We start from the raw sequence: 17,537 nt of genomic DNA, 5'->3' as shown, positions 1-17,537 counted from the left end.
GGAAACCGAGGCACGCAGAGCTTGCACGGAGCAAACTTAGGCACTACCCTGAGGCTCAGGGTGGCCTTGCGCTTTCCCAGGAGGAACGAGGTCTGCAGGATTAACTCTCCTCCAGCGTGATAAGAACGCTGTTCATCGGGTGAAAGTGCTCGTTTGCTACGCAAGCGTACCTGCGGAGGCTATAACCTGGTCAACTTCAAGGTTTTGCAAGCAGCCCCTGAGACACTACAATCCAAGCTTCCAAAGGGAAAAGGCTGCTTTTGTCGGCAGAGCCAACGAACCCTTGTTAGCACCCAGCATAAGTACCTGCAGTACGGGAGCTGCGAAGGGAAACAAACGGGACACACTGGGCACCTGAGAAGCTCCCCTCGACACTTGCAAGCAGCCTGTTTCTCTGGGGAAACATACTCGTTTCCTCCCCGGGCGTGCCTGCGGTGAGTAAAAGCTGGGCCTTCCTATGGTTTCGCAAACAGCTCCTAGGCTACAAGAATCCACATTTCCAAAGGGGAAAAGACTGCTTTTTGAAGTGGGCCACCTATCCTAGTTCACAGCAAACATGAGTCCCTGCAGTAGTGGAGCTGCCGAGGGAGAATGGCGAAACCCTGGCAACTTCGCTAAATATCTTTTACTGTGCAGGCTTCGAAGTGTGGCAAGATCCCTGAAGGAGGGCTGGCCTGAGCCAGGCCTAGTTGGCTCTACTTCTTCCGTGGGCCTAGCAGGGTAAAGGAGGAAGTGTGTTCTTTGCTCAGCTTGGACCTCACTTAGACCTCCTGCTAAACCAACGAGCCAGTCGGTGTGAGCTCCTGGATGGAAGGCTGAGCAGAGTGATTTTCTGAGTGCAGGTAGGGCCCTGGTCCTCACTGAGTCCACGTTCCCCAGCTCATGAGACCGGCTCAGACTGTCTTGGTGAGCTGGGTAAGCTGCGACAACCTAGGTTTCCAAAGGAAGACAGAGAGCAGTGTCCCGCCTTGGGCTCTGCATTCAAGAAGTGTTCTGAAAGGCCTACACGGTTGCTTGTTGCTCAGCAGACAGAGAGGAGACGTGGGGGGAATCCGTGTGGTAGCATGGGAAACGGTGCGGAGGCCAGAGTGCTTGGAGTCCTGAAAGCTATCCTCGCGTTTCATTGAGGCACAACAAAGGTGGAGACCTCATGGAAACCGAGGCACGCAGAGCTTGCACGGAATAAACTCAGGCACTACCCTGAGGCTCAGGGTGGACTTGCGCTTTCCCAGGAGGAAGAGGTCTGCAGGATTAACTCTCCTCCAGCGTAATAGGAACGCTGTTCATCGGGTGAAAGTGCTCGTTTGCTACGCAAGCGTACCTGCGGAGGCTATAACCTGGGCAACTTCAAGTTTTGGCAAGCAGCCCCTGAGACACTACAATCCAAGCTTCCAAAGGGAAAAGGCTGCTTTTGTCGGCAGAGCCAACCAACCCTTGTTAGCACCCAGCATAAGTACCTGCAGTACGGGAGCTGCGAAGGGAAACAAACGGGACACACTGGGCACCTGAGAAGCTCCCCTCGACACTTGCAAGCAGCCTGTTTCTCTGGGGAAACATACTCGTTTCCTCCCCGGACGTGCCTGCAGTGAGTAGAAGCTGGGCCTTCCTAGGGTTTCGCAAACAGCTCCTAGGCTACAGGAATCCACATTTCCAAAGGGGAAGAGACTGCTTTTGGAAGCAGGGACACCTATACTAGTTCACAGCAAACATGAGTCCCTGCAGTAGTGGAGCTGCCGAGGGAGAACATGGCGAAACCCTGGCAACTTCGCTAAGTATCTTTTACTGTGCAGGCTTCGAAGTGTGGCAAGATGCCTGAAGGAGGGCTGGCCTGAGCGAGGCCTAGTTGGCTCTACCTCTACCGTGGGCCTAGCAGGGTAAAGGAGGAAGTGTGTTCTTTGCTCAGCTTGGACCTCACTTAGACGTCCTGCTAAACCAACGAGCCAGTCGGTGTGAGCTCCTGGATGGAAGGCTGAGCAGAGTGATTTTCTGAGTGCAGGTAGGGCCCTGGTCCTCACTGAGTCCACGTTCCCCAGCTCATGAGACCGGCTCAGACTGCCTTCGTGAGCTGGGTAAGCTGCGACAACCTAGGTTTCCAAACGAAGACAGAGAGCAGTGTGCCGCCTTGGGCTCTGCATGCAGAAGTATTCTGAAGGGCCTACACGGCTGCTTGTTGCTCAGCAGGCAGAGAGGAGACGTGGGGGGGATCCATGTGGTAGCATGGGAAACGGTGCGGAGGTCAGAGTGCTTGGAGTCCTGAAAGCTATCTTCACGTTCCATTGAAGCACAACAACGGTGGAGACCTCATGGAAACCGAGGCACGCAGAGCTTGCCCGTTGGAAACTTAGGCACTACCCTGAGGCTCAGGGTGGACTTGCGCTTTCCCTGGAGGAACGAGGTCTGCGGGACTAACTCTCCTCCAGCGTGACAGGAACCCTGTTCATCGGTAGAAAGTGCTCGTTTGCTACGCAAGCGTACCTGCGGAGGCTATAACCTGGGCAACTTCATGGTTTGGCAAGCAGCCCCTGAGACACTACAATCCAAGCTTCCAAAGGGAAAAGGCTGCTTTTGTCGGCAGAGCCAACCAACCCTTGTTAGCACCCAGCATAAGTACCTGCAGTACGGGAGCTGCGAAGGGAAACAAACGGGACACACTGGGCACCTGAGAAGCTCCCCTCGACACTTGCAAGCAGCCTGTTTCTCTGGGGAAACATACTCGATTCCTCCCCGGGTGTGCCTGTGGTGAGTAAAAGCTGGGCCTTCCTAGGGTTTCGCAAACAGCTCCTAGGCTACAAGAATCCACATTTCCAAAGGGGAAAAGACTGCTTTTTGAAGCAGGGACACCTATCCTAGTTCACAGCAAACATGAGTCCCTGCAGTAGTGGAGCTGCCGAGGGAGAATGGCGAAACCCTGGCAACTTCGCTAAATATCTTTTACTGTGCAGGCTTCGAACTGTGGCAAGATCCCTGAAGGAGGGCTGTCCTGAGCCAGGCCTAGTTGGCTCTACCTCTTCCGTGGGCCTAGCAGGGTAAAGGAGGAAGTGTGTTCTTTGCTCAGCTTGGACCTCACTTAGACCTCCTGCTAAACCAACGAGCCAGTCGGTGTGAGCTCCTGGATGGAAGGCTGAGCAGAGTGATTTTCTGAGTGCAGGTAGGGCCCTGGTCCTCACTGAGTCCACGTTACCCAGCTCATGAGACCAGCTCAGACTGTCTTGGTGAGCTGGGTAAGCTGCGACAACCTAGGTTTCCAAAGGAAGACAGAGAGCAGTGTGCCGCCTTGGGCTCTGCATGCAAGAAGGGTTCTGAAGGGCCTACACGGCTGCTTGTTGCTCAGCAGGCAGAGAGGAGACGTGCGGGGGATCCGTGTTGTAGCATGGGAAACGGTGCGGAGGCCAGAGTGCTTGGAGTCCTGAAAGCTATCCTCGCGTTCCATTGAGGCACAACAAAGGTGGAGACCTCATGGAAACCGAGGTACGCAGAGCTTGCCCGGAGTAAACTTAGGCACTACCCTGAGGCTCACGGTGGCCTTGCGCTTTCCCAGGAGGAACGAGGTCTGCAGGATTAACTCTCCTCCAGCGTGATAGGAACGCTGTTCATCGGGTGAAAGTGCTCGTTTGCTACGCAAGCGTACCTGCGGAGGCTATAAGCTGGGCAACTTCAAGTTTTGGCAAGCAGCCCCTGAGACACTACAATCCAAGCTTCCAAAGGGAAAAGGCTGCTTTTGTCGGCAGAGCCAACCAACTCTTGTTAGCACCCAGCATAAGTACCTTCAGTACGGGAGCTGCGAAGGGAAACAAACGGGACACACTGGGCACCTGAGAAGCTCCCCTCTACACTTGCAAGCAGCCTGTTTCTCTGGGGAAACATACTCGTTTCCTCCCCGGGCGTGCCTGCGGTGAGTAAAAGCTGGGCCTTCCTAGGGTTTCGCAAACAGCTCCTAGGCTACAAGAATCCACATTTCCAAAGGGGAAAAGACTGCTTTTGGAAGCATGGACACCTATCCTAGTTCACAGCAAACATGAGTCCCTGCAGTAGTGGAGCTGCCGAGGGAGAATGGCGAAACCCTGGCAACTTCGCTAAGTATCTTTTACTGTGCAGGCTTCGAAGTGTGGCAAGATCCCTGAAGGAGGCCTGGTCTGAGCGAGGCCTAGTTGGCTCTACCTCTTCCGTGGGCCTAGCAGGGTAAAGGAGGAAGTGTGTTCTTTGCTCAGCTTGGACCTCACTTAGACCTCCTGCTAAACCAACGAGCCAGTCGGTGTGAGCTCCTGGATGGAAGGCTGAGCAGAGTGATTTTCTGAGTGCAGGTAGGGCCCTGGTCCTCACTGAGTCCACGTTCCCCAGCTCATGAGACCGGCTCAGACTGTCTTGGTGAGCTGGGTAAGCTGCGACAACCTAGGTTTCCAAAGGAAGACAGAGAGCAGTGTGCCGCCTTGGGCTCTGCATGCAAGAAGGGTTCTGAAGGGCCTACACGGCTGCTTGTTGCTCAGCAGGCAGAGAGGAGACGTGCGGGGGATCCGTGTTGTAGCATGGGAAACGGTGCGGAGGCCAGAGTGCTTGGAGTCCTGAAAGCTATCCTCGCGTTCCATTGAGGCACAACAAAGGTGGAGACCTCATGGAAACCGAGGCACGCAGAGCTTGCCCGGAGTAAACTTAGGCACTACCCTGAGGCTCACGGTGGCCTTGCGCTTTCCCAGGAGGAACGAGGTCTGCAGGATTAACTCTCCTCCAGCGTGATAGGAACGCTGTTCATCGGGTGAAAGTGCTCGTTTGCTACGCAAGCGTACCTGCGGAGGCTATAAGCTGGGCAACTTCAAGTTTTGGCAAGCAGCCCCTGAGACACTACAATCCAAGCTTCCAAAGGGAAAAGGCTGATTTTGTCGGCAGAGCCAACCAACTCTTGTTAGCACCCAGCATAAGTACCTGCAGTACGGGAGCTGCGAAGGGAAACAAACGGGACACACTGGGCACCTGAGAAGCTCCCCTTGACACTTGCAAGCAGCCTGTTTCTCTGGGGAAACATACTCGTTTCCTCCGCGGGCGTGCCTGCAGTGATTAGAAGCTGGGCCTTCCTAGGGTTTCGCAAACAGCTCCTAGGCTACAAGAATCCACATTTCCAAAGGGGAAGAGACTGCTTTTGGAAGCAGGGACACCTATACTAGTTCAAAGCAAACATGAGTACCTGCAGTAGTGGAGCTTCCGAGGGAGAGCATGGCGAAACCCTGGCAACTTCGCTAAGTATCTTTTACTGTGCAGGCTTCGAAGTGTGGCAAGATCCCTGAAGGAGGCCTGGTCTGAGCGAGGCCTAGTTGGCTCTACCTCTTCCGTGGGCCTAGCAGGGTAAAGGAGGAAGAGTGCTCTTTGCTCAGCTTGGACCTCACTTAGACGTCCTGCTAAACCAACGAGCTAGTCGGTGTGAGCTCCTGGATGGAAGGCTGAGCAGAGTGATTTTCAGAGTGCAGGTAGGGCCCTGGTCCTCACTGAGTCCACTTTCCCCAGCTCATGAAACCGGCTCAGACTGTCTTCGTGAGGTGGGTAAGCTCCGACAACCTAGGTTTCCAAAGGAAGACAGAGAGCAGTGTCCCACCTTGGGCTCTGCATGCAAGAAGTGTTCTGAAGGGCCTACACGGCTGCTTGTTGCTCAGCAGGCAGAGAGGAGACGGGGGGGAATCCGTGTGGTAGCATGGGAAACGGTGCGGAGGCCAGAGTGCTTGGAGTCCTGAAAGCTATCTTCACGTTCCATTGAGGCACAACAACGGTGAGACCTCATGGAAACCGAGGCACGCAGAGCTTGCCCGTTGCAAACTTAGGCACTACCCTGAGGCTCAGGGTGGACTTGCGCTTTCCCTGGAGGAAAGAGGTCTGCGGGATTAACTCTCCTCCAGCGTGACAGGAACCCTGTTCATCGGTAGAAAGTGCTCGTTTGCTACGCAAGCGTATCTGCGGAGGCTATAACCTGGGCAACTTCATGGTTTGGCAAGCAGCCCCTGAGACACTACAATCCAAGCTTCCAAAGGGAAAAGGCTGCTTTTGTCGGCAGAGCCAACCAACTCTTGTTAGCACCCAGCATAAGTACAGGCAGTACGTGAGCTGCGAAGGGAAACAAACGGGACACACTGGGCACCTGAGAAGCTCCCCTCTACACTTGCAAGCAGCCTGTTTCTCTGGGGAAACATACTCGTTTCCTCCCCGGGCGTGCCTGCGGTGAGTAAAAGCTGGGCCTTCCTAGGGTTTCGCAAACAGCTCCTAGGCTACAAGAATCCACATTTCCAAAGGGGAAAAGACTGCTTTTGGAAGCAGGGACACCTATCCTAGTTCACAGCAAACATGAGTCCCTGCAGTAGTGGAGCTGCCGAGGGAGAATGGCGAAACCCTGGCAACTTCGTTAAATATCTTTTACTGTGCAGGCTTCGAACTGTGGCAAGATCCCTGAAGGAGGGCTGGCCTGAGCCAGGCCTAGTTGGCTCTACCTCTTCCGTGGGCCTAGCAGGGTAAAGGAGGAAGTGTGCTCTTTGCTCAGCTTGGACCTCACTTAGACGTCCTGCTAAACCAACGAGCCAGTCGGTGTGAGCTCCTGGATGGAAGGCTGAGCAGAGTGATTTTCTGAGTGCAGATAGGGCCCTGGTCCTCACTGAGTCCACGTTCCCCAGCTCATGAGACCGGCTCAGACTGTCTTGGTGAGCTGGGTAAGCTGCGACAACCTAGGTTTCCAAAGGAAGACAGAGAGCAGTGTGCCGCCTTGGGCTCTACATGCAGAAGTGTTCTGAAGGGCCTACATGGCTGCTTGTTGCTCAGCAGGCAGAGAGGAGACGTGGGGGGGATCCGTGTGGTAGCATGGGAAACGGTGCGGAGGTCAGAGTGTTTGCAGTCCTGAAAGCTATCCTCGCGTTTCATTGAGGCACAACAACGGTGGAGACCTCATGGAAACCGAGGCACGCAGAGCTTGCCCGTTGGAAACTTAGGCACTACCCTGAGGCTCAGGGTGGCCTTGCGCTTTCCCAGGAGGAAGGAGGTCTGCGGGATTAACTCTCCTCCAGCGTGACAGGAACCCAGTTCTTCGGTAGAAAGTGCTCGTTTGCTACGCAAGCCTACCTGCGGAGGCTATAACCTGGGCAACTTCAAGGTTTGGCAAGCAGCCCCTGAGACACTACAATCCAAGCTTCCAAAGGGAAAAGGCTGCTTTTGTCGGCAGAGCCAACCAACTCTTGTTAGCACCCAGCATAAGTACCTGCAGTACGGGAGCTGCGAAGGGAAACAAACGGGACACACTGGGCACCTGAGAAGCTCTTCTCGACACTTGCAAGCAGCCTGTTTCTCTGGGGAAACATACTCGTTTCCTGCCCGGGCGTGCCTGCAGTGAGTAGAAGCTGGGCCTTCCTAGGGTTTGGCAAACAGCTCCGAGGCTCAAAAAATCCACATTTCCAAAGGGGAAAAGACTGCTTTTGGAAGCAGGGCCACCTATCCTCGTTCACAGAAAACATGAGTCCCTGCAGTAGTGGAGCTGCCGAGGGAGAGCATGGCGAAAACCTGCCAACTTCGCTAAGTATCTTTTACTGTGCAGGCTTCGAAGTGTGGCAAGATCCCTGAAGGAGGGCTGGCCTGAGCGAGGCCTAGTTGGCTCTACCTCTTCCGTGGGCCTAGCAGGGTAAAGGAGGAAGTGTGCTCTTTGCTCAGCTTGGACCTCACTTAGACCTCCTGCTAAACCAACGAGCCAGTCGGTGTGAGCTCCTGGATGGAAGGCTGAGCAGAGTGATTTTCTGAGTGCAGGTAGGGCCCTGGTCCTCACTGAGTCCACGTCTCCCAGCTCATGAGAACGGCTGAGACTGTCTTCGTGAGCTGGGGCAAGCTGCGACCACCTAGGTTTCCAAAGGAAGACAGAGAGCAGTGTGCCGCCTTGGGTTCTGCATGCAAGAAATGTTCCGAAGGGCCTACACGGCTGCTTGTTGCTCAGCAGGCAGAGAGGAGACGTGGGGGGATCTGTGTGGTAGCATGGGAAATGGTGCGGAGGTCAGAGTGCTTGGAGTCCTGAAAGCTATCCTCGCGTTCCATTGAAGCACAACAACGATGGAGACCTCATGGAAACCGAGGCACGCAGAGCTTGCCCTGTGGAAACTTAGGCACTACCCTGAGGCTCAGGGTGGCCTTGCGCTTTCCCAGGAGGAACGAGGTCTGTGGGATTAACTCTCCTCCAGCGTGACAGGAACCCTGTTCATCGGTAGAAAGTGCTCGTTTGCTACTCAAGCGTACCTCTGGAGGCTATAACCTGGGCAACTTCAAGGTTTGGCAAGCAGCCCCTGAGACACTACAATCCAAGCTTCCAAAAGGAAAAGGCTGCTTTTGTCGGAAGGGCCACCTACCCTTGTTAGCCCCCAGCATAAGTACCTGCAGGATGTCAGCTGCGAAGGGAAAAAAACGGGACACACTGGGCACCTGAGATGTTCCGCTCGACACTTGCAAGCAGCCTGTTTCTCTGGGGAAACATACTCGTTTCCTCCCCGGGCGTTCCTGCAGTGTGTAGAAGCTGGGCCTTCCTAGGGTTTCGCAAACAGCTCCGAGGCTACAAGAAACGACATTTCTAAAGGGGAAAAGACTGCTTTTGGAAGCAGGGCCACCTATCCTAGTTCACAGCAAGCATGAGTCCCTGCAGTAGTGGAGCTGCCGAGGGAGAGCATGGCGAAACCCTGGCAACTTCGCTAAGTATCTTTTACTGTACAGGCTTCGAACTGTGGCAAGGTCTCTGAAGGAGGGCTGGCCTGAGCGAGGTCTAGTTGGCTCTACCTCTTCCGGGGGCCTAGCAGGGTAAAGGAGGAAGTGTGCTCTTTGCTCAGCTTGGATCTCACATCGACGTCCTGCTAAACCAACGAGCCAGTCGGTGTGAGCTCCTGGATGGAAGGCTGAGCAGAGTGATTTTCTGACTGCAGGTAGGGCCCTGTTCCTCACTGAGTCCACGTTCCTCAGCACATGAGACTGGCTCAGGCTGTCTTCGTAGATGGGGCAAGCTGCGATAACCTAGGTTTCCAAAGGAAGACAGAGAGCAGTGTGCCGCCTTGGGCTCTGCATGCAAAAAGGGTTCCGAAGGGCCTAAACGGCTGCTTGTTGCTCAGCAGGCAGAGAGGAGACGTGGGGGGGATCCGTAATTTGGCTTGGGACACGGTGCGGAGGCCAAGTGCTTGGAGTCCTAAAAGCTATTTTCGCGTTCCATTGAAGCACAAAAACGGTGGAGACCTCATGGAAAACAAGGCACGCAGAGCTTGCCCAGAGGAAACTTAGGCACTACCCTGAGGCTCAGGGTGGCCTTGCTCTTTCCCAGGAGGAACGAGTTCTGCGGGATTAACTCTCCTCCAGCGTGACCGGAACCTCTTCCTCGGGTGAAAGTGCTCATTTGCTCTGCAAGCGTACCTGCGGAGGCTATAACGTGGGTAACTTCAAGGTTTGGCAAGCAGCCCCTGAGACACTACAATCCAAGCTTCCAAAGGGAAAAGGCTGCTTTTGTCGGCAGAGCCACCTACCCTTGTTAGCACCCAGCATAAGTACCTGCAGTGCGGGAGCTGCAAAGGGAAACAAACGGGACACACTGGGCACCTGAGAAGCTCCCCTCGACACTTGCAAGCAGCCTGTTCTCTGGGGGAACATACTCGTTTCTTCCCCGGGCGTGCCTGCTGTGAGCAGAAGCTGGGCCTTCCTAGGGTTTCGCAAACAGCTCCGAAGCTACAAGAAACCACATTTCCAAAGGGGAAAAGACTGCTTTTGGAAGCAGGGCCACCTATCTTCGTTCACAGCAAACATAAGTCCCTGCAGTAGTGGAGCTGCCGAGGGAGAGCATGGCGAAACCCTGGCAACTTCGCTAATTATCTTTTACTGTGCAGGCTTCGAAGTGTGGCAAGATCCCTGAAGGAGGGCTGGCCTGAGCGAGGCCTAGTTGGCTCTACCTCTTCCGAGGGCCTAGCAGTGTAAAGGAGGAATTGTGCTCTTTGCTCAGCTTGGACCTCACATCGACGTCCTTCTAAACCAACGAGCCAGTCGGTGTGAGCTCCTGGATGGACGGCTGAGCAGAGTGTTTTTCTGAGTGCAGGTAGGTCCCTGGTCCTCACTGAGTCCACGTTCCCCAGCTAATGAGACCGGCTCAGAATGTCTTCGTGGGCTGCGGCAAGCTGCGACAACCTAGGTTTCCAAAGGAAGACCGAGAGCAGAGTGCCGCCTTGGGCTCTGCATGCAAGAAGTGTTCCGAAGGGCCTACCTGGCTGCTTGTTGCTCAGCAGGCAGAGAGGAGACGTGGGGGGGCTCCATTTCCTTTCAAGGGAAACGGTGCAGAGGCCAGAGTGCTTGAGGTTCTTAAAATTATCCTCGCGTTCCACTGAAGCACAATAACGGTGGAGACCTCATGGAAACCGAGTCACGCAGAGCTTGCCCGTTGGAAACTTAGGCACTACGCTGAAGCTCAGGGTGGCCTTGCGCTTTCCCAGGAGGAAGGAGGTTTGCGGGATTATCTCTCCTCCAGCGTGACAGGAACCCTGTTTCTCGGGGGAAATTGCTCGTTTCCTACGCAAGCGTACCTGCAGAGGCTAAAAGCAGGGCAACTTCAGGGTTTGGCAGGCAGCCCCTGGGACACTAGAATCCAAGCTTCCAAAGGGAAAAGGCTGCTTTTGTCAGCAGAGCCACCTACCCTTGTCAGCACCCAGCATAAGTACCTGCAGTATGGGAGATGCTAAGGGAGAGAAATGGGACACACTGGGCACCGGAAAAGCTCCCCTCGACACTTGCAAGCAGCCTGTTTCTCTGCGGTAACATACTCGTTTCCTCCGCAGGCGTGACTAGAGTGAGTAGAAGCTGGGCCTTCCTAGAGTTTCACAAACAGCTCCGAGGCTACAAGAATCCAGATATCCAAAGGGGAAAAGACTGCTTTTCGAAGCAGGGCCACCTATCCTCGTTCACAGCAAACATGAGTCCCTGCAGTAGTGGAGCTGCCGAGGGAGAGCATGGCGAAACACTGGGAACTTTCCTAAGTACCTTTCACTGTGCAGGCGTCGAAGTGGTGGCAAGATCCCTGACGGAGGGCTGGCCTGAGCGAGGCCGAGCATGCAGTGCCTCTTCCGGGGGCCTAGCAGTGTAAAGTGAGGAATTGTGCTCTTTGCTCAGCTTGGATCTCACATCGACGTCCTGCTTAACCTAGCGAGCCGTAAGGTGTGAGCTCCCGGAAGGAACACTGAGCAGAGTGTTTGTCTCAGTGCAGGTAAGGCCCTTGTCCTCACTGAGTCCAAGCTGCCCAGCACATGAGACCGGCTCTGACTGTCTTCGTGAGCTGGGGCAAGCTGCGGCAACCTAGGTTTCCAAGAAGAGAGAGAGCAGTGTGCCGCCTTGGGCTCTGCATGCCATGAAGTGTTGCCAAGGGCCTACATGGCTGCTTCTTGCTCAGCAGGCAGTGAGGAGACATGGGGTGCCTCCGTGTAGTTGCATGGCAAACCGTGCGGTGTCCAGAGTTCTTGGAGTCCTGAAAGCTATCCTCGCGTTCCACTGAAGCACAACAACGGTAGAGACCTCATGGAAACCGAGGCACGCAGACCATCCCCAGTGGTAACTTAGACACTAGCCTGGGGCTTAGGGTGGCCTTGCGCTTTCCCAGGCGGAACTAATTCTGCAGGTTTATTTCTCCTCCAGCGTGGCACGAACCCGGTTTCTCGGGGGAAAGTGCTCGTTTCCTACGCAAGCATACCTGCGGAGGCTAAAATCAGGGCAACTTCAGGGTTTGGCAGGCAGCCCCTGGGACACTAGAATGCAAGCTTCTAAAGGGAAAAGGTTGCTTTTGTCAGCAGAGCCAGCTAGCCTTGTGAGCACCCACCGTAAGTACCTGCAGTATGGGAGCTGCGAAGGGAGACAAACGGGACACACTGGGCACCTGAGAGGCTCCCCTCGACACCTGCAAGCAGCCTGTTGCTCTGGGGAAACATACTCGTTTCCTCCCAAGGCGTGCCTGCAGTGAGTAGAAGCTGTGACTTCCTAGGGTTTCACAAACAGCTCCGAGGCTACAAGAATCCAGATATCCAAAGGGGAAAAGACTGCTTTTCGAAACAGGGCCACCTATCCTAGTTCACAGCAAACATGAGTCCCTGCAGTATTGGAGCTGCCAAGGGAGAGCATGGCGAAACCCTGGGAACGTCGCTAAGTAACTTTCACTGTGCAGGTGTCGAAGTGCGGCAAGATTCCTGACGGAGGGCTTGCCTGAGAGAGGCCTAGTTGGCAGTGCCTTTTCCGGGGGCCTAGCAGTGTAAAGTGAGGAATTGTGCTCTTTGCTCAGCTTGGATCTCACATCGACGTCCTGCTTATCATAGCGAGCCGGCAGGTGTGAGCTCCCGGAAGGAACGCTGAGCAGAGTGTTTGTCTCAGTGCAGGTAGGGCCCTTGTCCTCACTGAGTCCAAGTTGCCCAGCACATGAGACCAGCTCGGACTGTCTTCGTGATCTGGGGCAAGCTGCAGCAACCTAGGTTTCCAAGAAGAGAGAGAGCAGTGTGCCGCCTTGGGCTCTGCATGCCAAGAAGTGTTCTGAAGGGCCTACACGGCTGCTTGTTGCTAAGCAGGCAGAGAGGAGACGTGGGGGGGCTCCGTGAGGTTGCATGGGAAACGGTGCGGAGGCCAGAGTGCTTGGAGTCCTGAAAGCTATCCTCGCGTTCCATTGAGGCACAACAAAGGTGGAGACCTCATGGAAACCGAGGCACGCAGAGCTTGCCCGTTGGAAACTTAGACACTACCCTGAGCCTCAGAGTGGCCTTGAGCTTTCCCAGGTGAAACGAGGTCTGCGGGATTATCTCTCCTCCAGCGTGTCAGGAACCCGTTTTCTCGGGGAAAGTGTTCGTTTCCTACGCAAGCGTACCTGCGGAGGCTAGAAGCTGGGCAACTCCTGATTTTGGCAGGCAGCCCCTGAAACACTAGAATCCAAGCTTCCAAAGGGAAAAGGCCTCTTTTTCAGCAGAGCCACCTACGCTTGTCAGCACCCAGCATAAGTACCTGCAGTATGGCAGATGCGAAGGGAGACAAACGGGACACACTGGGCACCTGAGAAACTCCCCTCGACACTTGCAAGCAGCCTCTTTCTCTGGGGGAACATACTCGTTTCCTCCCCGGGCGTGCCTGCAGTGAGTAGAAACTGGGTCTTCATAGGGTTTCACAAACAGCTCTGAGGCTACAAGAATCCAGATATCCAAAGGGGAAAAGACTGCTTTTCGAAGCAGGGTCACCTATCCTAGTTCACAGCAAACATGAGTCCCTGCAGTAGTGGAGCTGCCGAGGGAGAGCATGGCGAAACCCTGGGAACTTCGCTAAATACCTTTCACTGTGCAGGCATTGAAGTGTGGCAAGATCCCTGACGGAGGGCTGGCCTGAGCGAGGCCTAGTTGGCAGTGCCTCTTCCGGGGGACTAGCAGTGTAAAGTGAGGAATTGTGCTCTTTGCTCAGCTTGGATCTCACATCGACGTCATGCTTAACCTAGCGAGCTGGCAGGTGTGAGCTCCCGGAAGGAACGCTGAGCAGTGTGTTTGTCTCAGTGCAGGTAGGGCCCTTGTCCTCACTGAGTCCAAGTTGCCCAGCACCTGAGACCGGCTCGGACCGTCCTCGTGAGTTGGGGAAAGCTTCGGTGACCTAGGTTTTCAAGAAGAGAGAGAGCAGTGTGCCGCCTTTGGGTCTGCATGCCAAGAAGTGTTCCGAAGGGCCTACATGGCTGCTTGTTGCTCAGCAGGCCGAGAGGAGACGTGGGCGGTCTCCGTGTTTTTGCATTGGAAATGGTGCGGAGGCCAGAGTGCTTGGAGTCCTGAAAGTTATCCTCGCGTTCCACTGAAGCACAACAACGGTGGAGACCTCATGGAAACCGACGCATGCAGAGCTTCCCGGTGGTAACTTAGACACTACCCTGAGGCTCAGGGTGGACTTGCGCTTTCCCAGGCGGAACGAGGTCTGCGGGATTATTTCTCCTCCAGCATGACAGAAGCCAGCTTTCTCGGAGGAAAGTGCTCGTTTCCTACTCAAAAGTATCTGCGGAGGCTAGAAGCTGGGCAACTACGTTTATCTGGCTTCACCCAAGTTCTATCTTCCTGTCATGGAAGAGAGATGACAAGAACGAGTTTCCAGGAAGTACTTTAGTCATGGGGATTGATTCATTGCACCTCAGTGACACTCAGAAAGGGAGAGCAACGTTGAACTTAAGAATGGGTCAAACTGTGTCCCCAGGGCTGTTTTAAAGCTGTAGAAAGTGAGATATACAACCAAAAAGCAATTAATTGCTCTTCCCACTGCATAGAAATAGTTGATCTCAACAGTCGGTCTCGTGTTATTTTTCTCGGAAGATATCCAAGGAACTGACAGGACAAAACTGTCTCCCAAACACATGATTTCCATACATGACGGTCTTAAGCCTAGGAAAAGGCATCGAGGAGTTCAAGCAGTCGATCGACTCAGGGTTCATGGATACTGCTGCACACCAAACTTTGCTTATGGGAAACACTGGGGCTTACCTTGATTCTAGGGGTCACGTTCTCTTTGCACTTCATCTAGAGTGGGCAGTGACGTGAGCTCTGAGCAAGCAGTGGAAACCTCCCCACTACTTATGAGAAAACGCATTTTTATTCAAAGAGGCATTCCCAGAAGTGAATAAAAGATGGTTAACCTCAGACAGCCTTGAAGTCGCCACTTTCTGTCTTTAAAAGGGAAAAATACTGACTTTTCTAGTCCTCCCAATTACAAAGTAGATCACACAGCATATTTACTTATCTTTTCTGACTAGCTAAAAGAGACACTTGGAACAAAGATTGCTCTTGCACGATGAAACGTTTGGATGCTACGTGTACTGTGAGCAATTAACTATAGAATCTTCTAAATGCCCTCAATAGGCCTAGGTGTCTTTGGATGATCTAAATGCTGAGCAGCGCTCAAAGTAAATCTCTACATTAGTTTTGGCTGAACCTAATGTCTGGTTTCCTCTTCAATTAGAGAGACGTCCAACATGAGTTCTCAAAATGAATTGGAGACCCGGTGTTTTTACATTGCAGCTCAGGTTTCCTCACTTTGGCACACCCACATTGAAAGAAAGCCTACCAAGAACTGTCTTCCTGATGTTGTTTGAAAACTGAGGAATGCAATCCATTGAATTAAGCAAGCTGGTCCTAGTCCTTCAAACTGAAAAGAAAGGATGGTGCCCAGAGATGTGTTTCCCAGGATGGTGCTAAGAAGGCTTTTGGGCCACAGTGTACTTCCACGGGAAAAGTAAACATGCGAGAATCCTGAGTGCTGTGAGGAATACTGGAGCTAAAGCAGTCCATTGACTAAGGTTTCCTGGAAACTGTTGCACCCTATCTTTTGTGATGGGAAAATGTGCACCTTACCTCTAAACTAGAGGTCACATTTGGTTGGCACATTAGTTACAGAATGCTGTGGGATGAGCTCCCAGAAAGGAATCGAAAGTACCTGGTTTCTTTAGGGAAAACTCACTGTTCCTCGCATAAATATTTGTAGAGTGACGAATAGATGGGCAGTGTGTGTTAGAGACACCTTGGACGCCAAAACCATGTCGCTTTCCAAAGGGGGAAATGCGGGCTTTCCCGACATTCTCCAGTTACCAACCTGATCCCACAGGTCATTTACAGGCACTCGCTTCCTGACTACTGGAGACATTTGGGACACACTGGGCCCTTCCATGATGACACGTTTGAGGCTGGGATTTCTGCGTGTGGTGAGTAGCATTATGCATGTAATGACCTATTCAGGCCTACGAGACTTTGGACTATCCAAATGCCTTGGAGTGTTACCGGTATTTAGATACTCTTTTTTTTTTTTTTTTTTGAGGTAAAATATCCCAGCAGTTTTTATCGATTAATATTCATAAACATACACAGCAGCTTCATTAGATATTTCAATTTTCCTCTTCAGTTTGAATGTGGAGTATTAGGAGAAGCTTTTGCATGTCAAGGTACAGGAGGCAGAGATCACCCTGCACTGCTACCTATATTTTCCAGCTAGAGGTAAAAATTAGTTAAGTGGAAAGGATTTTCATATAGATTTTCGCTCTTCCTTTTGAATGTACACAATAAAACAAGAGTGACAGACCTGAAATTACAATCACCAATCAAACCCAAGATAGTTGTTGTCCACATTCATTGGGAAATACAGCACAGAGGACATGGTCTGTGAATTGGGGTGTCATCAAAGAGGAGGTGGTGGAGGTTCATTTCCTATATTACTCTCTTTTAAATTTAGGTTTTCTAAAGCAACATCTAAAGGCATAATATCTACACAGCCCATAGCACCAAAATCTGCCAATTCGCCCCGTTCATCCTCGTCTGAGGACGAGCTCTCTTCAGGAACTAAAGTTGATCGAAGGCGCTCTTAAATAAAGAGAGTGTGGTCTGTGCACTCACTTTCCATGGACTGGTGCACTGTTTCAAACAATTTAGGATCGTTCAACCTTGTTAGAAGAAACTGGGAATTCTGGATAGTTTGCTGACTGCTTTCTGTGTTAGTTGTGTTGTTTGTTTCTGTGGAATGTGTGATTGTAGTGGTGACATTCCTTGTGTTAGTACGCCAGGTTGCATTGCGTGCAGTGTCCAGTTGTGGCCGTGCTGCCAGGGCGTGCTGTCATTCTAGATACAGCTGTATCTGGAGTTGTTGTCACTGAGAAGTGGAAGGGCCAGAGGAATTAAGCTGTCCCCCTGCGGAACGTCTCACTCCTGATAACTGGGATCAAAGCTCAGCTAGAGGATCCATGGCTTCCCTATTGCTTGGAGAATGTGAAGTCCGAGAAGAAGAAAGTCTGCCAGTAGAACTGCTATTGGAATGAATGTTTGATCTACGTACACCAGGGCCTCCCAATCCCCAGCCAGGGTGAAACATTCTATGTATATGTCGAAAACCGCTCAATTCATCTAAATCTCTAGGGGCTCTGTGTTCAACTGTAAGACGAGCTGCAGGGTCATCCGTGACATGATTAGGACTGCCTCCAGGTAATGCTGCAAATATTGGGCACATCACTTCTGTTGATGTTTCTGCATGTTCAGAAGTAACATGTGCTTGAAGAGATGTCTCCGTATAGCCAATTTTTCCACAATAGGGACAAGTAAAACCCTGTGGCTGCTCTACAGAGAAAGCTTAGGAACCATAGTACAAATCAACATCTACACTTGCTTGTTAACATGCAGTGCATTGGATGGTCAGTTGTATGCCTTGTTCTTCTTGCACCACTCTCATAACAAAATGCACAAAAATCGTAACCATTGCATATTAAACACTTATAGCTGTGACTTTGAAAATTTCCCTTGAAACATGCATCACAGCTGACACCGTCATGTCGGGACATCCTATTTCAGAGGGTGGCGACGCGGGCCCTACCGAGCTCAGGCTGCAGTGTCCCCCGCGGTGTCCTGGTCCTGCACTCGTGGGACGGCCTTCTTCCACTGGAATCCAGGGCTCGGCCGCGGGGACGGGGTGGGCAGCAGAGCGCTACCGTGGCGGCGGCACCGCAGCGGCGGCGGCTGGAGGAAGCGCGGGCTGGGAATGAGGCCGGGCCT

General features: G+C 52.9%; 1 pseudogene; it reads right to left on the bottom strand.

Moving 5' to 3' along the window:
- Nucleotides 1–16,176: 16,176 nt before the first annotated feature.
- On the bottom strand, nucleotides 16,177–17,326 carry LOC132372478 (E3 ubiquitin-protein ligase KCMF1-like; annotated as a pseudogene).
- Nucleotides 17,327–17,537: the final 211 nt, after the last annotated feature.

Source organism: Balaenoptera ricei, chromosome 10 (assembly GCF_028023285.1).
Source record: "Balaenoptera ricei isolate mBalRic1 chromosome 10, mBalRic1.hap2, whole genome shotgun sequence".
Classification (NCBI taxonomy): Eukaryota; Metazoa; Chordata; class Mammalia; order Artiodactyla; family Balaenopteridae; genus Balaenoptera; species Balaenoptera ricei.
Note: the sequence above shows the minus strand (reverse complement) of the source record. Positions and strands in the feature narration are given on the sequence as shown.